This window comes from Oryctolagus cuniculus, chromosome 3, assembly GCF_964237555.1.
Source record: "Oryctolagus cuniculus chromosome 3, mOryCun1.1, whole genome shotgun sequence".
NCBI lineage: Eukaryota > Metazoa > Chordata > Mammalia > Lagomorpha > Leporidae > Oryctolagus > Oryctolagus cuniculus.
The window spans coordinates 33,623,936-33,649,175 of NC_091434.1; the positions used below are offsets into that span (position 1 = coordinate 33,623,936).

At 48.1% G+C, this 25,240-nt stretch overlaps 1 long non-coding RNA gene across 1 annotated transcript; it reads right to left on the bottom strand.

Annotated features, from left to right (window-relative positions):
* Positions 1–2,831: 2,831 nt before the first annotated feature.
* LOC127491711 (uncharacterized) lies at positions 2,832–22,069 on the bottom strand. The gene is made up of 4 exons (XR_011387147.1): positions 18,169–22,069; positions 10,477–15,418; positions 8,626–8,850; positions 2,832–2,958 (listed from the first exon to the last, which is right to left on the bottom strand). It is a non-coding gene; the product is annotated as an uncharacterized lncRNA (long non-coding RNA).
* Positions 22,070–25,240: the final 3,171 nt, after the last annotated feature.

Sequence of the window (25,240 nt, forward strand, 5' to 3'; positions counted from 1 at the left end):
ATCACTCATCCACACCTGCATGAGATTATCCTTCACGACAGAGCTCAGTTAAATGCAACTGCAGGTAGCTTACTGTAAGGTGTTTACCATACAGTTTTCTCCAGTCAGTTTTTCTCTTCATGCAAACACCTGTTTGGCTTTACCTGTTACTTTTGTTAAATAAAGTTTCTATGTTGCATTTAAAATACATAAATTATCTTTTACTGTAACACAATCACCCCTAGGTGCCATCCAAATCACAATTTAAAAATAAACAAGAATGATCACAAACACGGCTCCATACTGTCTTGCCGGTTCCTGTAAGACAGACAAAGATGACATTCACGAAGAAGAGGGCAAGATGCTAGCGCTAGTTCCCACAGCTGGTTATTGTAACAACACGGTGGATAAAAATGCAAACTAAAGCACTAACCTGATCAGAAGCATTCATGGAAAACGGAAATTAGCAAATAAGATTATTTGGGCACAAAAAAGTTAAAATTTATGCATTCGGTGGGTTTTCAGCAAGTTCATAGAGATGTGTATTATGGAAGACCTGTGCATGTATTTCAGCCTTTTTTGCACCAAAACAAATTCATATCTCAATGTAATTTTCCACAAACTTTGTGAAGCTCCAGTTAAAGTTGCAGTAGTAAGTGTGGAGAGGAGACTGCAAATATCTTCAATCCTCCTGCATCCTACAGAAATTCTTTTTTGTTAGTATTTACTTATTTAATTTGAAAGGCAGAGTTGAAAGAGCAAGAGAGAGGAGAGAGGAGGAGGAGAAGGAGGTAGAAATAGAGGAGGATGAGAGAGAGACAGAGAGAGAATCTTCCATTTGCTGGTTAACTCCCCAAATGGCTGCAACAGCCAAGGCTGGGACAGCCTGAAGCCAAGAGCCAGGCACATAACCAGGGAGCTGGATCAGAAACAAAGCAGTTAGGTCTCCCATATGGGATACCAGTGTTGCAAGCCAAGGCTTAACCCACTGCACCAGAAACACTTAGCCCAATTAAAAAAAAAAAGAAAAAAGAAAAAAGGCATTACTATTGGGGTGGATGTTTGATACAGCTGTTAAGATACCGCTTAAGGACACTTGCATCTCATAGCAGAATGCCTGGGTTCAAATTCCCTGCTGATGCACACCCCAGACGGCAGCAGGTGATGACTCAAATGCTTGCGTCCCTGCCACCCATGTGGGAGACCTACATTGAGTTCTGGGCTCCTGGCTTCAGCCTTGCCTAGCCCTGGCTGCTACAGCCATTTGGGGGAGTGAATTGGCAAATGCGAAATCTATTTGTCTCTCTTGTTCCACTTCCCTTCAAATAAATAAAAATAAGTGAATAAAGATCGTTCATTTTTAAAAGAATTGCTATCCTTTTCATACAATGAGGTCATCAATATGAAAATATATTCTTAAGCCTTTCACTCTACTTAAAATCTCCACTTGTCCATTTGCAACAATATATAATTAATCTTTTTTGAGGTCTAGTCTTAATTATTTTTACTTTTAAAAATTCTCATTTTTCACTGGACTAATAAGAAATGGAAGCCCTTGAGAAGACAGCCTCTGAATCTTGGCAATCAATTGCTGGCAATTTTCTTTGGTCTTCATTCTCTTAGCCAGAAGTTTAGCATATTCTACAGCCTCTTTTAAAAAATGCATTTATTTGAGGGGCTGGTGCTGTGGCGCAGTGGGTTAATGCCCTGGCCTGAAGCACCGGCATCCCCTATGGGCACCGATTTGAGACCTGGCTGCTCCACTTCCGATCCAGCTCTCTGCTGTGGCCTGGGAAAGCAGTAGAAGATGGCCCAAGTCCTTGGGCCCCTGCACCCGTGTGGGAGACCCGGAAGAAGCTCCTGGCTGCTGGCTTCGGATCAGCGCAGCTCTGGCCATTTCGGACATCTGGGGAGTGAACCAGCGGATGGAAGATCTCTCTCTCTCTCTCTCTCTCTCCCTCCCTCCCTCCCTCCCTCCCTCTCCTCTCTCTGTGTAACTCTTTCAAATAAATAAATAAATCTTTTTTAAAAATACATTTATTAGAAAGACACACTGAATGGAAGAGACAGAGAAGAGAGAGAGAGAAATCTTCCATCTGCTGGTTCACTCCCAAATGACCACAATGTCCAGGGCTCCATCCCCGGTCTACCGTGTGGTTGGCAGGGGCCCAAGGACTGAGCCATCCTCCTCTGCTTTCGCAGGTGCATTAGCATAGAACTAGATCAGAAGTGGAGCAGCCTGGACTTGAACCAGCGCCCATATGGGATGCTGGGATTGCAGGTGGCGGCTTAACTCGTTCAGCCTCAGCGCTGCCTCCCCTCCCTGGTTTCTTAGTACCCTTGTTTCCTCAGGGCAATTCCCCAGCATTGCTATTGCAGAACGCGTAGAGTAGTAGGATGCTGAACCTCAGGTGCTTGGTCTTGGGTTCCTATCTTCTTTTGCAAGGGCTCTCTTAATACATATTGGCAGACATCATCTTCTTTGTAAAGTCTCTGTAGAGACCGAGAGGTTTGTGGATTCTCATAGTTCTTTTGGGCTCCAGGTGACGAGGAACTGGATATACTGATCTGTCAAGAATATCCTCCCTCTCTCCCTTCCTCCCTCTCTCTCTCCTAACAAAAACCAGGTTGAAAAGGCTCCAACTGTCATCCACAATTCAACCGGACAGATTTGCACTTTCTTTCTCCAGTTCCCCTGGTCTTTAACAGGAGTGCCCCCTACTCAGCAGCGGGCAGACTCCACCACGGTCAGGACACCCTGCTGCTTCATGGGGAAACCTCATTTGCCATTCCCACCACGGATTCAGACCACAAAACCCTTCCGTTCTTCTCAGAGACTGTGAGCAGCAACGTCCGTGGCCAGTGCTACTCATAACGAGCACGAAGCTGACATTCATCGTCCACTTTAATGAGTCTCGGCAGCCAGCAGCGGGGAAGGGGACATTCAGCTTCGTCGAAAGCTGCCGATTGCGTCCAAGGCTACGGGGAAAAGAGCCAATTATTGCATTGGAGTGTAAGAGGCTACAAGGAAAAAATTAGAGGCTAATGTGAATTTCACAGACCCTATTTCTAGAAATTAATTGGTGGCATTCAAATGTTATGATATGGAAAGCGTTCCAGAAATTTCTGTAATGTCGGAGCATCTCATAGTCAATTGTATCAACTATATTTTCTGTATTCTTCATGCAACTGGGGACTTTCAGGGCTGAGGAACCACCTCTCTCAGGATTAACTAATTCCTAGAGAGAGCAAACTGACCTGCCAGTTTGTCTTTGCTATGAAACCAACCAATCCACCGGACCCTAGCCCCAACCATCTCAATTACCAGACCTCTGGGGTCTGGGACACTATCCCCCGTTCTAATCATTGCAGGGCTAGGTACCAAACCACTGGCACAGCCTACAAACTATAGTCTATGTGTGTATGCCTGCTGACCCTGCTTGATTCATTTCTTCCTGAGAAAAAAGTTCCCGCCCACCTGCAGGTCACCCTCACCACCACCTCTGCCTTTTTATCTCACTCGGCATTTCCCTGTGTAGCCCTGCATGGTGCTGTGTCTCCTGGGTCTAGGGGAACATGGGTACAATTTCAAAACTCCTTCTTGCTTACTACACCTGCTCAAACAAGTCTGGGGCGCATTAGAACGATGGGCGCCATGAGTAGGGTATCAGGATACCCAGATAGACTGCTGTGGGCTCGGTAACCAGCCTGACAGACAGAAGTCCCCGCTGGAGAGAGAGCGCTGCGGCGTGTGCCTACATGCTGTTTGATGGATACCACTGTGTGATTTCTCTGTCGGGGCCTGACTGCTGTGACCTCACAACTCACAGCTTGGGAGCTGCGGTGCAGTGTCGCGCAGCACTGCAAAGCGTTCCAAGATGAGAATGAGGTGCACTGTACCCCCAAAGAGCTTGAAAATAGGGGCACACAACACACGAATGGTTCTGAGATCACGGCAGGAGGGAGGGGGGCAACAGTTTCGATAGGAGAATGCGGGGTGTTTTTTTATAATCTTATTTGTTTGAAAGGCACAGAGACAGAGAGAGAATCTCCCATCTGCTGGCTCACTCCCCAAGTGGCCACAACAACCAGGGCTGAGCCAGGATGAAACCAGGAGCCTGGAACTTTATCTGGGTCTCCCACGTGGGTGCAGAGACCTAAGCGCTTGGGCCATGTTCCGCTGCTTTCCCAGGCACATTAGTAGAAAGCTGGATTTTGGCCGGCGCCATGGCTCACTAGGCTAATCCTCCGCCTTGCGGCGCCGACACACCGGATTCTAGTCCCGGTCGGGGCGCTGGATTCTGTCCCGGTTGCCCCTCTTCCAGGCCAGCTCTCTGCTGTGGCCAGGGAGTGCAGTGGAGGATGGCCCAAGTGCTTGGGCCCTGCACCCCATGGGAGACCAGGATAAGTACCTGGCTCCTGCCATCGGATCAGCGCGGTGCGCCTGCCGCAGCGCCCCGGCCGTGGCGGCCATTGGAGGGTGAACCAACGGCAAAGGAAGACCTTTCTCTCTGTGTCTCTCTCTCTCACTGTCCACTCTGCCTGTCACACACACACACACACACAAAAAGCTGGATTTTAACTAGCGCAGGTGGGATTATAACCACTGTTCATATGGGATGCCTGTGCCCCGGGTGGCAGCTTAACCTGCTGCGCCACAACACCTGCCTGCTGAGGCATATCTGTACCCCAAACTGTTCCAAGATGGGAATGCTGGGCGTTTCGTCCCCCAAGCGCTGAGCAAGGGTTTCAAGATGAGAATGTTGGGGCATTTTGTAGCCCAAACAATTCAAACACAAAAATGCTGGGGTGTTTTTGACCCCAAATAGTTCCAAGATGAAAATGACTGGGAGCGGGCCAGACAGGTGACTGAGTTCAGGTTACTCCGCTTCTGATCCAACTTCCTACTAACACACCCGGGGAAAGCAGAGGAAGATGGCCCAAGTGCTTGGGCCCCTGCCACCCACATGGGAGACCCAGATGGGGTTACAGGCTCCTGGCTTCTATTTTGCCCAATTCTAGGGCATTGCAGCCGTTTGGGGAGAGATGGAAGATATCTCTCTCTCTCTCTCTCTCTCTCTTTCTCCCCCCGCTCCGTATTCTTTTAGATTTATTATATTTATTTGAAAGGCAGAGTTACTGAGAGGGAGAGAGAGACACACAGAGAGAAATCTTCCATTTGCTGGTTCATTCCCCAAATGGCTGCAATGGGTAGGATTGGGCCAGATTGAACTAAGGAACCAAGAACTTCTCCTGGGGTCTCCTACATGCATGCAGGGGCCCAAGAACCTGGGCCATCTTCCACTGCTTTCCCACGGGCATTTGCCGTGAGCTGGATTGGAAAAGGAGCAGCCAGGACTCGAACCAGTGCCCATATGGGATGCCAGCAAAGACGGCAGCTTTACCTGCTACGCCACAATACTGTCCCTATAACCTATAGATACAATAAATATTATTTAAAAGAAAATGCTGGGGCATACTTGAGGTTAAAGGGCTCCAAAACAAGAACAATCGCCCAAACGGTTCCAAGACAGACCTGGAGAATGCCTGGAAGAGCACCAGGCTGTGCAGGATGCAGTGTAGCTTGCGTAGAGTAAAAACTGCAGAACTCCTGGCACACATCACCCCACCCACACCCCTGCACTCAGAGATGAGCCCAACCCCAGCATGCCATCTAGCAGCACGGGGCTGCCTCTCTGAGTGACCTCTGTTCTCCTTAAAGTGCCTCCTGGTGACGGCTCCATGCTGCCAGAAAAGTTACTATACGTCCTCGCCAACACACACCCAGTGCTAGGCCCCTGATATCCCTTTCCTAGTGCATTTACTGAAAAGGGCTCGCTGTTGTACTTTAGAGGGTGTAGTTCTTGCAACTCAGAAGCTTCTCTATCAAAGGTCTCAAGGCCATTGGATGTTTTCAACAAGAAAGATAAGCCTTGTTTGTCTCCAGGTCTTGTGGGAGGATAGGATCCTAAGTTAGATAACAGCCTGCCAGCCGACAAAGCTGCCTGATCACATTTAATTTACAATGACCAGTCCTGGGTGCTTTGCTTTTTTTTTTTCTTTTGAGTATGGAAGTCACTTAATCTGGGAACATTACCCAGGATATATACTTAAGTCACAAATATGTTCTCATTTGTTTCTGGCAAAACACACTATACTCAAAAATTATATGACTTGGTAAAAACCAAATGAAAAGAACAGTTAGAGCAAGTATCTCTAGAATTAAAATCGATCTGGGAAAGTACAAAAGAGCCATAATTATATTACTGTAGTTGTCAAGGCTAAATTTGTATGTTAATTTGACAGGGTTTTTTTGGCCTTGACTAATAAAACACATTATCTATATGTTTCTATCAGAATCAGAGTTTTCTGATGCATTATCACTAACTGAAGGAAATTCTTAAGGCTTTGTCTCCTTGCAGTTCTCAGTTGTTGTGAACGTTCTGAGAAATATGGCAAATCTGTCCTTCTGTGCAAGGTACTGCTGCAATTACTGCTGATGGTTTATCTGATTTTTCCTCAAAGGCTGTCAGTGATGGTGATTTGTTTGTGGCAGTAATTAAACTCATTCAATGGCCTGGAAGACACTCATTGCTTCCTTGCAAAAATGCTATCAATTCAATGTGATTCATTATACTGTAGGAAAATACTCTTCAGTTTCTGTACTAAATATTTGAAGACAAATTTTCTGCACAGTTTAAGCATCCTTCCTATTTCAAATGCACTTTAATAGCAAGAGAGCACAATTTGTAAATATTTGTATATTTATTTATTTGAAGAGTGACCGAAAAAGAGGGAGAGACAGCAGGGAGGGAGGGAGGGAGGGAGAGAGAGAATTTTCTATAAACCAGTTCATTCCCCAAATACCCACAACAGTCGGGATGGGGGTAGGTAGAAACAAGGAGCCAAGAACTCCATCCATGTCCCCCACACAGGTGGCAAGGACTCAAGTTCTTGAGCCATCATCTGCTGCCTTAGGGTGTGTGTTACCAGGAAGCTGCATCAAAAGGAGTAGCCATAACTTGAACCCAAATGGGATGTAGACATCCCATGGGAGCAGCAACTTAACCTGTTGTGCTACAACGCCTGCCTAGAAGGTAAAATCTGTTTATTTGTAGATATTACCTTGAACTTTTATAATACCTTTTAAGATTCAGTGTGCTGGCCGGCGCCACAGCTTACTTGGCTAATCCTCTGCCTGCAGCGCCAGCACCCCGGGTTCTAGTCTCTGTTGGGGCCCCGGGTTCTGTCCTGGTTGCTCCTCTTCCAGTCCAGCTCTCTGCTGTGGCCCAGGAAGGCAGTGGAGGATGGCCCAAGTGCTTGGGCCCTGCACTCGTGTGGGAGACCAAGAGGAAGCACCCGGCTCCTGGCTTCAGATTGGCGCAGCGCGCCGGCTGTAGCGGCCATTTTGGGGTTGAACCAACGGAAATGAAGTCTTTTCTCTTTCTTTCTTTCTCTCTCTCTCTCTCTCTAATTTTTTTTTGACAGGCAGAGTGGACAATGAGAGAGAGAGACAGAAAGGTCTTCCTTTGCCGTTGGTTCACCCTCCAATGGCCGCCGCGGCTGGCGCGCTGCTGCCGGCGCACCGCGCTGATCCGATGGCAGGAGCCAGGTACTTCTCCTGGTCTCCCATGGGGTGCCGGGCCCAAGCACTTGGGCCATCCTCCACTGCACTCCCTGGCCATAGCAGAGAGCTGGCCTGGAAGAGGGGCAACCGGGACAGAATCCGGCGCCCCGACCAGGACTACAACCCGGTGTGCCGGCGCCACAAGGCGGAGGATTAGCCTAGTGAGCCGCGGCGCCGGCCTCTCTCTCTCTCTCTCTCTCTCTCTCTCTCTGTCTCTCACGGTCTAACTCTTGTCAAAAAAAAAAAAAAAAAAAAAAAAAAAAAGATTCAGTGTGCTGGGGCTGATGCTGTGGGGCTACAGGTTAAACGGCCCCTTACGACACAGGCATCCTACATAGACACCGTTTCATGACCTGGCTGCTCCATTTCTGATCCAGCTTTCTGCTAATGGCCTGGGAAAGCAGCGGAAGATGGCCCAAGTACTTGGGCCCCTGCACCCACATGGGAGACCTGGGAAAAGCTTTTGGCTCCTGGCTACTAGCTGTAGACCTGCACAGTTCCCGCCGTTGCCACCATGCAGGGTTGAACCAGTGTATGGAACAGCTCTTTCTCTCTGTTTCTCCTACCATTTCTGTAACTCTACATTTCAAGTAAATACATACATATTTAAAAAAAAAAAAAAAGATTCAGTGTCCTGATTCTGCATCTGAATTAACTCCAAATTCTGTCAACGATGTAAGGAAATATCCGTCTAGAGTAAATCCTATGTTCAGGTGCTTCAAGCCACTGTATACCTGCTACTCTGACAACTAAAATGGATTCACTATGGCAAGGACAGACAAAAAGAAAAAAATCTTTTCTTTTCAAGTAAAATTCTCCACTGGACATGTACAATCAGATCTGATGGGGGGAAGCCATTGTAATCCATAAGTTGTACTTTGGAAATTTATATTCATTAAATAAAAGCTTAAAAAATAGTATAAAAAATAAATAAAAATAAAAAAAAAATCAGATCTGAGTGTGCCTGGATTAAATAGTGCCCAATCAGCACAAGTAGCCACCAACACTGTATTAGTTACCTGACTTCCAAGATGGCTCTCTGATCTCCACAGTAATTCCACGCCATCAAACTCCACATTAATTGGGCAGAGAACTTCTAACATTCACACATCCAAGAGCTTCAGAATAAGTCTGGGGCTGGCGTGGTGTAGCAGATAAAGCTGTCACCTGCAGCGCCGGCATCTCTTGTGGATGCCGCTTGGAGTCCCGACTGCTCCACTTCCGATCCAGCTCTGTGCTATGTCCTGGGAAAGCAGTGGAAGATGGATCAAGTCCTTGGGCCCCTGCACCCGTGTGAAAGACCCAAATGAAACTCCTGGCTCCTGATTTCACCCTGGCCCTGCCCAGGGCCGATGCAGCTCTTTGGGGAGTGAAGCAGAGAGGATAGGACACGGCTCTCTCCCTCCCTCTCTTCCTTCTCTCTTTGTAACTCTGCCTTTCGAATAAACAAAAAAACCTTTAAAAGAAAACAAAATGTCTGTCATTGGCAGGACTGAGGAGCCACATAAAGTACATTTGTTTCTTTCTTTTTCTTTTTATTTATTTTTATTTTTTTGACAGGCAGAGTGGACAGTGAGAGAGAGAGACAGAGAGAAAGGTCTTCCTTTTGCCGTTGGTTCACCCTCCAGTGGCCGCCGCGGCCGGCGCGCTGCGGCCGGCACACCGCGCTGATCCGATGGCAGGAGCCAGGAGCCAGGTGCTTTTCCTGGTCTCCCATGGGGTGCAGGGCCCAAGCACCTGGGCCATCCTCCACTGCACTCCCTGACCACAGCAGAGGGCTGGCCTGGAAGAGGGGCAACCGGGACAGAATCCGGCGCCCCAACCGGGACTAGAACCCGGTGTGCCGGCGCCGCTAGGCGGAGGATTAGCCTAGTGAGCCGCGGCGCCGGCCTTCTTTTTCTTTTTTTTTGACAGGCAGAGTGGACAGAGAGACAGAGACAGAGAGAAAGGTCTTCCTTTGCTGTTGGTTCACCCTCCAATGGCCGCCGCGGCTGGCGCACCGCGCTGATCAGAAGGCAGGAGCCAGGTGCTTATCCTGGTCTCCCATGTGGGTGCAGGGCCCAAGTACTTGGGCCATCCTCCACTGCACTCCCAGGCCACAGCAGAGAGCTGGACTGGAAGAGGGACAACCGGGACAGAATCCAGCGCCCCAACCGGGAGTAGAACCCGGGGTGCCGGCGCCGCAGGCGGAGGATTAGCCGAGTGAGCCGCGGCGCCGGCCAAAGTACATTTGTTTCATATATTCTTCCAAATGATCCACACCTAAAGCAAACTCACGGTTTCCAAATCTGCAAATGTATCCCCAATTCACTTAATATGGGAATCGTGTGTTTCCTTTTCATTATTGTAATTAGCGCTGAAGCATCTGAGCAATTGTTCACTAACAATCAAAGGTGGATTCAGGAGAAGCTTTTCATAGCTGCTGCAAATTTACGTTCACTGGTTTATCATAAAGGATATTACAGAGGCTACCGACGAGCCAGACCAAGGAGATGCACAGGGCAACATCTGAGGTTGGGAGCACGAAGCTTCTGTGCCCTTCCACCCCCAGGGACCTGGAAGCCCTTTGATTCAATTTCATGTCTCTGACTCTACCGATTCCTTTAAAATGGCCAAATCCCTTCTGCACAAATCAGAATGGAGCCTGGTTCTTTCCCCTACTGCCAGTAGTTACTGAACAGAATTAACCAGTCTTCACCAACTTAACTCATACGCACTCCGTTGACCTTTGTCATTACCGGTGCCGACTGCCATCCAGCTAACAGGACACCCCTTGACAAGTTCGGTGACTTCCGTCTCAACACTCGTCTGAGTGTCTGGTGGTCATTTTGACTCCGAATCCAGTGCTCTGGGTGGTTTTTGATTCTTACCGTTCTGAGCGAAGTCCCTGAGAGGGGGTTAGAGCACCAGGCTTCTTGCCATCCGTGACTCCTGAGCTCAAAGTTCTTCCTTCTGGCTTCTTGTGTACACTGGGGTTCATTTCCAACTCCTCAGCTGGAAAACTTCTGTTCCTGGTTCCTCATGAGGCCCTGTTCTATTCGATCCAGTTCTCTCCAGAGAACTCAGTCATCAAAATCCTTTACCACCGGGGTCTCCACACTGTCCGCTTTCTGTCTCACCTACAAAAGTCTACTCAAGACTCTTTTAATAACAATCATCCTTGTAGGGTTCCTTTGACACCTCCAAATTAATCCACCTAAGGGGAGATGTAAAGCAAAAGAGGAAAAAAAATCTCAAATACACGAAGGTCTGCTTATTTCATCTAGTATCACAAAGCTGAAAGTCAGCTAAATGATTTAAATCTCACTCAAACTGTCAGGCTTTTAAATTGCGTCTTCGGAAACATTTTTCTGATTCAGTACACCCTACAGCAACTCTGTATCCCTCCCATCCCCACTACCTCTCTTTTGTATCCTTCTCTCCCCGAACATCCTCCACCGCCCAAACATCGAGCCCCTCGATCCCCAGAAGATCCAGCACCAAACGCCCAGCTCCTGCAGAAGCAGCTCAGCGTACACTAGGCACCAGTTCCCCAGCTACTTGAACAGCGAGAGCACTTAAACCCGCAGCCAGTGCAGTAGCACAGCCGGTACAGCGCAGTCTGCGCTGCTCCGCTTCCCATCTACTCTGCTAGTGTGAAATGGGAAAGCCGTGGAGGGTGGCCCAAGTGCTTCGGACCCTGCCTGCCACCTAAGTGGGAAACTTGCGTAGAGTTCCTGGCACCTGCCTTCAGCCTGGATCGTCAGGGGCCATTGCAACCATTTGGGGAGGGAGCCAGCAGATGGAAGATCTCTATTTCTTTCTCTCTTCCTCCTCCTGCCCCCGCCCCTCACCGCCTTTTAATAAATAAAAATAAGGGGCCCGGCACTGGGCTTAGCAGGTGAAGCTGCCACCTGAAGTGCTGACTACCCATATGGGTGCTGGTTCAAGATCCAGCTGCTTCACTTCTGATCCAGCTCTCTGCTACAGCCTGGGAAAGAAGCGGAAGATGGCACAAGTGTTTAGTCCGCCTCACCCGTGCAGAAGACCCAGAAGAAGCTCCTGGCTTCGAATCAGCCCAGCTCCTGCCGTTGCAGCCATCTGGAAAGTGAACCAACAGATGGAAAAGCTCTCTCCCCCTCTGCCTCTGCTACTCTAACTCTGCCTTTCAAATATATAAATCTTTAAATAAACAAATGAAAAGTATTTAAAGAAAAAAACATCACTTAAGCCTGGGTCTGAATGACAAGAGCCATCACCAGGAACTTTTCCTAACCACTTTTAGGAAAAAAAAAAAAAAAAAGAAAGAAAAATTTGCGGAACAACTTAGGATTCTTCAGGGGGCATACTCTCCAAGATTCTCTTACCCGCATCAACTCACTCACTCACTGATCATTCCTGCGGATGCCTCCCTTTTCGTTTGAAAAAGCCAAGCAGACCACTTCTGAGGACCTTCCAGGGTCTCAGAAGATCCCTGAAGATCTTGCTGAAGCCTGAGGAGAACGAGAAAAAAGGCTAGGAGGCACCTCTCCTGTCTGTCTCACCAAAATGTACAGGCTGCACATTCAAAATCGTGAGCAACGAAAGGATAATACCACTGAGGGAGACGCCATGGAAAACACATTCCATGTGGGAACAGACTTCCCATCTCGGCTCTGGAAGCAACCTTTGTAACGATCTCCAACCCCAGCTCACATCTCCAAAAATAACAGCAACAGACAAAACGCAAACATGTCTGAGCTGCAATAATAGTATTTCTTTTTGTTGATGTTGTTCTTAAGATTAATTTATTGGCCAGCGCCTCGGCTAAATAGGCTAATCCTCCGCCTTCAGCGCCGGCACACTGGGTTCTAGTCCCGGTCGGGGCGCCGGATTCTGTCCCGGTTGCCCCTCTTCCAGGCCAGCTCTCTGCTATGGCCAGGGAGTGCAGTGGAGGATGGCCCAAGTGCTTGGGCCCTGCACCCCATGGGAGACCAGGAGAAGCACCTGGCTCCTGGCTTCAGATCAGCGCGGTGCACCGCGTGCCGGCCGCGGCGGCCATTGGAGGGTGAACCCACGGCAAAGGAAGACCTTTCTCTTTGTCTCTCTCTCTCACTGTCCACTCTGCCTGTCAAAAAAAAAAAAATTAATTTATTGTCTCCTAAATGCTCCTGCCATCTTCTGCTGCTTTACCCGGGCTCATCAGCGCAGAAGCACAATAGTCGGATTTGAACTGGCATTCAGATATGGAATGACGGCGTCTCAAGCGGAAGTTTAGCCCACTGCGCCAGGACGACCGCCCTGAGACGGTGTTTCTTTAAAAAAGAAAGGGGGGGGGGGGGTGCGGCAGGGAAGGAACATTCACAAGGCAGATTGATGACACTGTGCCACTGCAATTAAACTAATTAGAAAAACTGAAAATATTAACCCACAGCCCCAAAATCATAGGTGCTCCATGATCTAGCTGCTTGCCCACACTATAAACTGCAGGTAAGTTAGCAGGAAACTGGATCCAAGGCAAACAGTGTAAAAAGAATGCTGGGTCGGGAATCAGAAGAACCCCGAGGCGCATTCTAATCAGAAAATTCATTGACTCCCAATCATTTACATTAGAAATAAATGGCAAATGCCCTCCACTGCCACAGTACTGAAAGGGAAACAAGCCAGGCTGGCACTGTGTCGAAGCAGGTTAAACCCCCACCTGCAGTGCCAGCATTCCGTACTCCGGTTGGCGGCCCGGCTGCTCCTCTTTCGATCCAGCTCTCTGCAATGCCTGGGAAAGTGCTTGGGCCCCTGTACCCACGTTGGAGACCCAGAAGAAGCTCCTGTATTTGGATCCATGATGGAAGACCTCTCTCTATCTCTGTAACTCTGCCTCTCAAATAAATAAACGAAAATCTTAAAAAAAAAAAAAAGGCAGGGTGGGGAACAGTGTATAATTGAAGGGCGACCTACCGCGTGTCTTATGCCACCCCTAACATCACCTGGTTTCCCAAGAGCCACAAAACGCTGCAATGGTGGCGGGCTTTGATCATTTGCCTTCTGATTTTCTTTTCTCAACCTCTCCCTCTTACAGCGGTGTTAACTTCCTACTCAGTTCTACAGCTCCCGCGTATCTGTTGCCGACCCTCCCGCGAATTGACTTACCAAGACACGGTGTGGCCCCAAAGGATTCCTCCCTGACTCCTGAGCCTTGTGTCTCTGTCCCCAGTGGCTTCAACTGGCTTCCCTGAGTTCCTTTTCCCCACTTCAACCTAGCACTCATTCAATTAAGGCTCTAAATCAGTGGCTGGTGCTTGTGGCACAGTGTGGTAAGCTGCCGCTTCTGAGGTGGCATCCCATACCAGAGCCCAAATCCAGCTCCCTGCTAATCCTGGCAAGGCAGCAGATGATGAGCCAAGTACTTGGCCCCTGCCACCCTTGTGGGGGACTCAGAGTTCTAGGCTCCTGGCTTCTGCCCGCACAGCCATTTGGGGAGTGAATCAGCGGGTGAAAGATTTTCTCTCTCTCTGCCTTGCAAATAAAATGAAAACAAAGAAAAATGATTTAATAAAATAAAAAATTAAGAGCCAAATGATAAAAGTCATCTGCTAACACCAGATCTGAGATTTATCAATCAACGTGACAAATCCAGCTTCCCCTGATGCCTAACCTGACGCTGGCCCGTCTATGATCTCTGCCAGCACCCAAATATTTTAACCATCGTCCATCTGTGTTCTGCTTTTGTCAATACGCTCCTCTCCAATGATTCCCATTACTTGTCTCCCATCACCTGGGACAAACAATGATGCAGCTGGATTGACTGGCCCCCAGGATTTACTGAGGTTCCCTACCTACTTCTCATGCACCCAAAATACGAATTTAAGGGACTTAGAATTCCCAGGAAACCAATTTACTCTAACACATGGATGAGCTTCTGTGTTCTGACAGGACAGCTCTCCTCTGGGCACAGATTGAACAAAGGTTTAGCAACTAAAAAAGGTGGTGGGGTGGGAGAGGCGACAAGGTAGTGACAAAGAAAATTCAATTGTGCTTTTCTTGTGTCTTGATAATTGCTGGGTCTTGATATCTGGGTTGCAGGAAAAATTATCTCCACAAAATCAGCTCCTACTGGTCAATAGTCTCCCAAAAACAAAAAGAGAGGGTTTTGGGCTGTGTGTGCCTAATGTCTCACCTTAAAGCCAGGCCTAGGGAGAGTCACTTTCAGACTCCCCTAGGACTCCCTATCCAAAGATGCTTCTGTGAAGCTTTGGGGCTCTCTGTTCTCCATCTGGCAGGCGAGGCAGGTGCCCCTCGCTCTCTCACCACTCTCCGTTCCCGTCCCTTCCTTGATAAAGGACGGTCATTTAAAACAAAAAGACTGAGTTACAGAGAGGGAGAAGTTTTCGATTTGCTGGTTCACTCCCCAGATGGCCACACGGCCAGAGCTGGACCAATCTGAAGCCCCCCGTGGGTGATCTTGGGCCATCTTCCTCTGCTTCCCAGGCCATACGCAGCGATCTGGAAAGAACTGGAGCAGTCGGGGCTCGAACCAGGGTCCATATGGGATGCTGGCACTGCATGTGGAGGATTAACCTTCTAAGCCACAGCACCGGCCCCAGGAGGGCCATTCTTGATCTTCATACACAGCTAGCTGCACTCCCCTGCTTAGAACAGCCACACAAGCTCTCAAAGGCTCCCTGTTTTCAACCCTCATCCTTGAACTTCCCAGTTATGCTCTCACGTTTCCCTTGCGGCCAGGCACATGACTCATGCCCTCCCTGCTGGCAGATGCTCCAGAAAAGGTCAGCATTCCTGAAAGGGCAGGGAGGGAAGTGCCCAAAGGACCAGCGAGGCTGTCAGCTCTTCCTGCTCCTGCAAAAAAAAAAAAAAAAAGGCAGTAGGCAAGGATAAATCTTCGAACAAAAAAGTGCAAACAAGGGAAGGGGTGGGGCATGGTAGCATAGCAGTTTAAGCCACAGCTTGGGACTGTGGCAGGAACACCGGTTGGAGTCTGAGCTACTCTCTCCCTTGTGATCCAGTTTCCTGCTAATACGTGTGGGATGCAGTAAATGATGACAAATCATGGCACAATTATACTTGGGTTCCTGCCACCCATGTAGGAGACCTGGAAGGAGTTTTGGCTCCCGGCTTCAGCCCAGCCCAGATCCTGCAGTTGGGGGAAAGAAGGAGCAGATAGAAGACCTCTCCCCACCCCCACCCCCACCCACCCCGCCTCTGATATGGACATCCCATATCAGAGTGTTCCAAATTCTCTGCTTTTGACCCAGCTCCCTGCTGCTTACGCACACCCTGGGAAACAGCAGGTGGTGGCTCAAGTACCAGAATTCTTGCCCCATTTATGGGAGATCTGAACTGAGTTAAGGGCTCCTAGTTTCATCCTGGCCCAGCTCCAGCTGTTGTGAGCATCTGGGGACTAAATCAGCAGACTGACAATCTCTCTGTGTCTCTGTTGCTCTGCCTTTCAAATAATCATAATCATAATCATAAAAAGACCTTTTTTGAGAAAGGGAAAAGAGGAGCAAAGGGAAAGCAGGCAAAGCAAGAAATTAAAGATTCACCTGCAGAATGGAAAACTAAAAAATGAGGCGCCGCGGCTCACTAGGCTAATCCTCCGCCTGCGGCGCCGGCACACCGGGTTCTAGTCCCGGTTGGGGCGCCGGATTCTGTCCCAGTTGCTCCTCTTCCAGTCCAGCTCTCTGCTGTGGCCCGGGAGTGCAGTGGAGGATGGCCTAGGTCCTTGGACCCTGCACCTGGATCGGAGACCAGGAGAGGCACCTGGCTCCTGGCTTCAGATCAGCGCGGGCGCCGGCCGCAGCGCGCCGGCCGCAGTGGCCATTGGCGGGGTGAACCAACAGAAAAGGAAGATCTTTCTCTCTGTCTCTCTCTCTCACTGTCCACTCTGCCTGAAAAAAAAAAAAAAAATGAGGAGACTCAGGTTCTGCTAGAGCTGAAGAGAAAGAAACTAAGTCTGAGCTCACACCCTCGCATGCGCGCGCTGCACTCTCTCTCTCTCTCCCACTCTCTCTCTCTCTCCCCCTACTTGCTGGTTGAGGGTGTATATCCAAGATGCATCCCCCTGCTCCTTGGCTCTGAGAGACAGGCTGCCCTCTGCCCTCTGCCCTCTCGGACCTGTCATTATTAACGCACTGCATCTGCTGCATTATGGGATTCGCTGTGCCGCAAAGACAGCAACTGCGACCCAAACTCTCTGGGTCCAGTTTTTCCTAGAGAGTATCTGTCTCTGTAGGAATACACTGGACATAAGTCAAAAAAGAGCCACAAAGACATCTGCCAGTACAGACAGTCCCACACAGAAAATGGTTCCACTTAATCATTTTTCCATTTCGTGATGGTAGGAAAGCCATACGCATTCGTAGCACCCGTGCTTCAATTATGCTCTTTTCGCAGGCTAGCACTATGCAACAGCACGATACTTGTCTCGCAGCTGAGAAGCCGCAGTGAGCCCAGCTCCCAGTCAGCCCCGAGATCACGAGGGGAAGCAAATAATACCCTGCAGTGCACCAGGCTGCTAAGCTCTGCTGTTCACTAGCCTAGGTATATTAAATGGATTTTCCACTTACTGAATTTTCAACTTGCAATGAGCTTACTGCGATGCAACACCATAAAAAAAAATCCAGGAACGTCTGTATAAACAAGTTTCCTATGAGAACGATCTCTGGTCATAGGTTGGATACTTAGGCATCGGTTCAGAATAAAAAGCATTCTGTGGAGGCTGACACTGTGGTACAGAGGGTTAAATTGCCATTTAGGGCACCTGCAACCCACACTGGAGTTCACAGTTCTGGCTATGCCACTTACAATTCGGCTCCCTGTTAATGAAGCAGCTGGTGATGGCCCAAGTACTTGGGTCCCTGACACCCATATGAGAGATCAGGACGGACCGCTGCAGCCATTTGGGGAATAAGCCAGCAGATGGGAGATTCTCTCTCTCTTCCCCTCCTTGTCACTCTCTCTTTCAAAGAAATAAAAACAAATCATTAAAAAAAAAATACACAGAGGGAACTCCCCACCTCACTTTAAGGAGAACCAACCAGTCTGGATTAGAAGACAGGAATATTAGGGAACAGGGAGATGTTCCCCGGGTCCTTGGAGCGGTGAGCTACTCCAGCACTACGTGCCCTAACCTGGAGAAGGAATAATCTTACACCAGGAATCCAAAGGCACCAGCAAAGGGGAAAGAGGGCCAAAGCCCGAGGTCTCTACATTGGGACCTTCCTGGGATTCTGTCGCTTTAGTCCCCACCCCGTCCCCGCCCCAACTCCAATGAGGACACTTTAGAGAAGAAGCAGACTACCAACATGGCCATGGGGAAACAAAAGTAGAGTTTGCTACTTGATATTACCAGGAGCTCAGCAGATAAACATCAAAAGAGAGCAGGAGAAAAATTTGTTTGGTCTCCTAAATACAAGCCGTTCTCAAGATTTTACTTGGGAAGGAAGCACTGGGCACCGTCGTTAAGCTGCTGTTTGCAATGTCTGCATCCCGCATTGTAGAATCTGGTTCAGAGTCCTGGCTTCTATTCCTCTGAATCATCTCCCTGCAAAAGCACATCCTGGGGGCTCAAGTGGTTGGCTCCTTACCATGCACATGGGAGACCTAGACAGAGTTGCGGGCTCCTGGCTTCAGTCTGGCCCCAGCCCTTGGCTGTTGCTGGTATTTCAGGAGTGATTAAGTTGACAGATCTCGATCTCGATCTCTCTCTCTCTCTCTCTCTCTCTCTGCCTTTCAAACAAAATGAAAAAAAAAAATTGAAGATTCTTCTTTAAGAAGGAGGGACTAATCATCTTACAGTTGAGGGCTGTGCCAGTCTGCTCCCCTCCGATAGTCCCTTACAGATCAGAGACAGATAAGAAGCGCAGCTTCAAGAAGCGAAAACCCTAAAGCAAACCAAACAAGGAAGAAAAGGTGGTCCAGCGGGTGACCAAATTAGAATTTATATTTACAAAACAAAAGCATGCTAAATGGCAATTCGGAGTCACAGTCCTCCAAATAGTAGGTCTTGAACACTTTAAATTACTTCTATTCCCATACTGTTTTCCAGTCGAATTGTTTCCTAAAGAAAACCACTCCTTGATCTTGGCTCTCTCTGTCAGAACTGTATACACGCCGGAATAGTTCTGGTCACGGTAGTCCAGCTTCCCTAATAACTTTACGTGCTGTGAAAGATTGAACATTTGAACATGTAGTGTATAAAATATTAAATTGCGAATTAATAGCATTTCAATATTTGAAGAGGCTGCTGTTTGATATCCTCTTAAGAAAAAAATTCTCTCCAAATTTTAAGCTAGAAAATCACAGAAATGACTGTTTAGAAAACAATCCCAGGGGCTGTCATTGTGGTGCTGCAAGTTAAGCTGCCACTTTCGATGATGGCATCCCATACCCGAGTGCCTCCGATCCAGCTCCCCACTAACAGAACTGGGAAAGCGGCCAGGAGATAGCCGAAGTGCTTGGGTCCCTGATAGGGAGCCCTGATGGAGTTCCCGGCTCCTGGTGTCAGCCTGCCCCAGACAAGGAAGGAAGGAAGAAGGGAGGGAGGTGGAGAGGAGGGTAGAGGAAGGGAAGGGAAAAAGGAGAAAAGAAAGAAAAGAAAAAACAGTCACAGGTGTGGAAGTTGTAGCACCGGGGTAGGGGGTTAAACTACTACTTGGGACACCTGCAATCTGTATCAGAATGCTGGTTCAAGTCTGATTGTGATAATTGTCATTTCAGGATGCAACGTAAGATGGCTCAAGTGGTGGGGTCCTGGCCACCAACGTGGCAGATCTGGATTTAGTTCTGGGCTCTTGGCTTCTACCTGGTCCAGCCCTTGGAATGTGGGGAATGAACCAGCAGATGGAAGATATTCTCTCTCAGATGTTCAGAACAGTGTGTTAAGAATTGTGGGCCGGCGCCGCGGCTCACTAGGCTAATCCTCCGCCTGCGGCGCCGACACACCGGATTCTAGTCCCCGTCGGGGTGCCAGATTCTGTCCCAGTTGCTGCTCTTCCAGGCCAGTTCTCTGCTGTGGCCCAGGAAGGCAGTGGAGGATGGCCCAAGTGCTTGGGCCCTGCACCCCATGGGAGACTAGGAGAAGCACCTGGCTCCTGCCTTCGGATCAGCGTGGTGCGCTGGCTGCAGCGCGCCGGCCGTGGCGGCCATTGGAGGGTGAACCAACGGCAAAAGGAAGACCTTTCTCTCTGTCTCTCTCTCTCACTGTCCACTCTGCCTGTCAAAAAAAAAAAAAAATTGTGGACATGAGGCCAGCACTGTGGTGTAGTGGGTAAAGCCGCAGCATGCAGTGCCGGCATCCCATATAAGCGCCAGTTCGCGTCCTGGCTGCTCCTCTTCCGATCCAGCTCTCTGCTATGGCCTGGGAAAGCAATAGAAGATGGCCCAAATCCTTGGGCCCCTGCACCTACGTGGGAGACCTGGAGGAGGCTCCTGGCTCCTGGCTTTGGATCAGCCCAGCCCCAGCTGTTACAGTCTCTCTCTCTCTCTCTCTCTTATTCCCTCTGCCTCTGCCTCTCTGTAACTCTGCCTTTCAAATAAATACATCTTTAAAAAAGAAAAAAAGAATTGTGGGCAGGGGTAGGTATTTGGCTTAGTAGTTAAGACACCAGTTGTGTGCAGCCTGTATCTCAGTGCCTGCATCCAAATCCTGGCCTCTGCTTCTGATTCCAGCTGAGAGGCGGCAGGTGAAGAGTCCCTGCAACCCTAGGAGGGTGGCGGTGGGCAACCGGGCTCCTGGCTTTGCTCCTTCCTCCCTCCTCACTGCGGACACCTGGAAGTAAACCAACAGATGGGAGCACTCTCTTTCTCTCTGTGTATCAAATTAATAAATAAAATATCTGCTAAAAATTGTGGACAAATGGAAGTGTGTTTATTGATCCTTAGCACAACCAATAAAATCTCTGCCATAAAAGAAGACAACAGGCACTGGTGAGAACGTGGAGAGGTTGGATTCGGGTACTCCTAGTGAGCAAGCACAGTGGTGCAGCCTTTATGGGAAACAATCTGAAAGCACCTCAAAAAGAAAAAAAAAAAGAAAAAGAAAAGCAAGCAAGCAAGCACAAAACTGCCTGCTCTTACTCCTTTTAAGGATCTGAAGTATTCCAAATCTTAGAAACAGCAGACAACAGGTTTACCAAAGGCTATAAGAAGCGCGAGAAACCATTACTGTTTACTAGTTATACAAAGACACTTCAAAAATTGTGTGGACAAAAGGAAGTAAAAGATGCCTTTAGTTTGGTGCAGATATTTCTGAAATCATACATGTTCCTAAAGCTTCATATCTGAAGGATAAAAATGTTTAATGGATAAGTTGTACAACAAGGCGAATGATTACACTTCGCACTATTTAAAATGGTTACGTTTTTTACAAAAAAAAAAAATTCTGGAAAAAAAAAAGGTGGAGAGCAATCCTAGATTTGTACCGCTTCTTTACGTTATTTTATTCAGAACCACCGTAAGACTCCCGCCCGCAAGTCTGCTCTCTGGTTGCTCATGGCACTGGGCACTTCCCTGCTGTGGCCCTGTGTGGCGCTGTGCCTCTGGTGTCTAATATAAAAAAGCTTCCTTCTTGGCGGTCACGCTCCTGCCTGCATCTTACTGCACTTGCTCAAAACAAGTCTGGGGTACGTTGTTAGAACAACCGGCACAGTTTAGTTACCCACTGACAGACAACGACCCCAGCCGAAGAGCGCTCCGCCCTGTGGGCGCGCTTGCTGCTCAATCGCTACAGTTCGAGTGCGTTGTTTCTTTGTCGGCGACTGCCATACTTTCCCAACCTAAACCAGGGAGCTGGAAGAGCTGAGTCCTTGGTGAGTGGCACTGCTTTCCGCGGAGCACGTGGCATGGTGCTGGAATAGATGTGGTGCGCAGGTCTCCGTTCGAGCAGCAGAGCTTGTGGCACTGCACAGGACAGGGTGGTGGCCATTCGGGGCGCAAGCAATTCTGGGAGGTTCCAAGATGAGCCGCCTGGAGCCCACAGTACCCTAAAATTTCAAGGTAAGAAAACTGGGCATTTTGGCACTCCAAAGAGTCCCAAAATGAGTTTACTTGGGCAGAGGGAACCACAAAAATTCCAAGAGGAGCAGACTGGTGCATTTGGTACTGCAAATGGTTCCCGCACGAGAACACTGTGGCCCAGGCTACCCCAAATGTACATCCTACTGCAAACAGTTCTAAGATGAGAGATTGGGACATAGGATACTGCAAAAATTCTCAAACAAAAAGACGGGCGGGTACAGCACCGGTGCTGAAGTGAGTAAAGCCGCACCTGTGACTTGGACATCGTATCTGAGTGCAGATTATAGTCCCAGTTGCTCCACTTCCGACCCAGCTCCCAGTTAAAAGCAGAAGTGTGAAAGCAGAAGTGTTTGGGTCCCTGCCATCCCGTGTCCTGGAAAACCCAGATGAAGCTCCTGGCTCGACCCAGCTCTGGCCATTACAGGCAGATGCAAACGCGCTCTCTCTCTTTCTCTCTTTCTCTCTCTCTCTTTGTGTGTGTCTGTAACTTTGATTTTCAACTAAAACAAAGGCAGATCCAGCCTTGTGTCTGTCTCCCCGAGTCCAAAAGTGTCCTTGCCTGTTTTTTATCGAAAGGAATTCACTGAACTGAGGGAATGATACAGCTGGCCCAACAAGATTCTAATCATCAAACAAAAAATCATTTCTTCCTCCAATAGATAAAACCCTGACAGCCAATGCTGTCCAGAGGGATTTGTTTAGGGGAATTCCAGGTCTGAGTTTAGAAGGTAACTAACTACCACTTTCATTTGATCCCAATCATCCAGACCAACTGAAGCCCACCTATCATAAATTCCCTACACAGCAAGGGCGCAGACCAAGGAAAAGAAGGTCCCGGGCACTGGGAAGCTGAACATGAGCTGATCACACACCTCTCAGCCCCAAATAAATCTGTAAGAACCTTCACTCCTAACTCCTTGGCGAGCTCCAGAAATTAGGCAATAGCTACAGGGCTGCTTGCTCCGGGCTTTGCAATTAAATACCTGCTTTCTCTCTCCTGGCTTGTCAGTGATGGCCTTTCTGCACATAGGGTGGGTGGACCCGGGTTTGGGAATTCTGTAGTAACACCTCCAACTAGTTTGGGGTGTTGTTCTGCAACAGCATGAAGATGCTGGGGAAGAGAACCAAACCCTGTAGGTGGCCCAAGGAGTGCTTCCTAGACTGTGCCTGAGACGGTGTACAGAGTATGGCACCGAGTATGGATCAAACCACAGCCCTCTTTGTGCATTGCCAAGTCCACAACCGAATATGCACCAAACCTTGCGGTGCCTTCTTGTACCGCTGCTTCTGGGACCCAAGCCGGCGGGAACACACTGACTGCTCTTGGGGGGCGCGGCGCACCCAAGCAGCGCGCAGTGCCGCCTGCGTTACAGCGTCAAATGTCTCGCACAATCCAGCACCCAGTCCCAAGAGGAAGACGAGATTGCGCGGTACCTCCAAGGGCTCCAAGACAGAGCGTGTGGTACCCTAGAGTCCAAGCCGCCTCTAGTTCAGCCTTCTACAGGTCTGCAACAGAGTGCCAAATAAGGGATTACAAGGTTCCAAGATGTGCAGAGCGCCCTCCACCAAATCGCATGCAGACCCACAGCGCGCCCACAGACCATAGAAGCCCTAGCCTGAGTGTTGTCCTTTAAGGAGTAATCTAGTAGCAGAACTGTTTTCCTGAGTTCTCTGAGCGAACTGAATGTGAGGGGCGGGTGTGGGAACCTCTGCTTTATACATAGTAGGTCAGAAGTACAGGTCACCTGGAGCTGCGATTGACCTCTGAAGTTGGGCCGCTAAGGGAGTGTCTAGTCCAGCTGCTCACCAGTGGGGTTCTGTGCAATTTCCAGTAGACAGGGTTGGATGCAGAAGTCCATACAGATTGTACAATTCCTGAAGTGAGGAAAAAACTTCCCAATATGGAGGCAGAATTAAGTATCAGAGAAAAGAAGGAAACCATTTGCTTTCTCCCATCATCCATTTGGTGTATGACACATCCATTATAAATTACATTTTCTTCCCTGTCTCCAGGCTTCTATGTTCTGTTTTCCTTCTATGTGGGTACTTCCAAAATTTCATGGAAAATGGAATTGAAAGAAAACTTTAGAGAGGATATGGGGGCTACTATGACCTTTCATTTTAGGATGTAGGGTGTAGTATGAAATAATACACAAAAATCAAATAATTCACAACTAACATATGACTTCATTAAAAAGCAGAAAACCCTTGGGCTTCCAGATAATTAAAGGACCAATCAGAGAGCTTATTTGATAACATTATTTGTAGTTAGTTTTGCTAACATTTTATATCAATATTTAAGCCCAAGGGAAAACATCAGCTGAAAGGTACCACTTTGAGCAAAAAGAAAATGGCTTCCTGCAGTAACAGCAAAGCTAAATGACACTCATCCTTTCCTTGTCCAAGCAGCACTCTGATATTGTGACAATGTTCTGCTAAAGGAGTTTGTTTACTTTTGCATCTAACGGTTCCATAGATGAGTTCATTTCTGGTGATGATTAGCAGGACAACACAGCCAAGCTGCTTGCTAAGACCTCACTGACTGCCGTGCTCGAGTCCAGCTAGCGAGGGAACTGATCAACTGTCCGCCCCCGCAAGGGAGACATTCTGTGCGGGCACTCTCTTACATTTGATGAATACATTACTTACTGGTGATTGCGGGAGGAAAATGTAAAAAGGAAGAAATGATCACACTGTAGGAAATCACTGAAGAGCACCCAATCAATTTGAGTAGATTTCATATGTAATAGCTACAAGAGTCTTTTTTTAATATCAACCTTTTATTTACTTAAGGCTGAAACAAATGAGAGTGAATGCACTAATAAAAAGATTAAATGGCTAGATAACCTCTAAAATCATGCTTTTCCTCCCTATGCTTGAAATATATTAATACATTTCAGAGGAAATCTGAAAATAACATTTTACACAGTATTTCAGAGATTGTAAGTCTCTCTACCAGATAAGCACTTTTAAATGTGTGCTGAAATTCACCCTTCCCCAGTCAACCTCCACAAAATAAAAGGCAGACCACCGAGAAATGCCTTATTTATACATGAAATATGGTTTGACAGCAAAGCAGTCCTCCCAGGCAAGGAACAAAGAACTTATCTAGGGTCATGCTATCGTCTTATAAATTTTTCCTAATTCTGGGCAGTGCTTATAAATAACTGTATTTGTGTGTGTATGTGTGTGTGTTATTAAGGATAAAATCAATCTGGAGGTGAAGGAGTTTATTTTGATAGTCAATGAAATGAAAGTCTTGGTAAGCATTGTGGTGCAGAGGGTTAAGCCACTGCTTGTTATGCCAGCATCCTGTATCAGAGTACTAGTTCCAGTCCCAACTATTGTTACCAATTCAGCTCCCTGCTAATGTTTCTGGAGAAGTAGCAGATAATGGCTCAAGTATTTGAGTCCCTGCACCATTTGGGAGATCCGGATGGAATTCCTGGCTCCTGACTTCAACCTCAATTTTGGAGAGTGAACCAGTGATGGAAGACCTCTCTCTCTCTCTCTCAAATACACAAATAAATAATTTTTTTTTTTAAAAAAGTATTTGTGAGACAACATGAACAATGTCATGTTTAATGTTATGTGTACAATTCAGTGATAGAATAATTCATATCAACTTAGATTTTTTCGTAA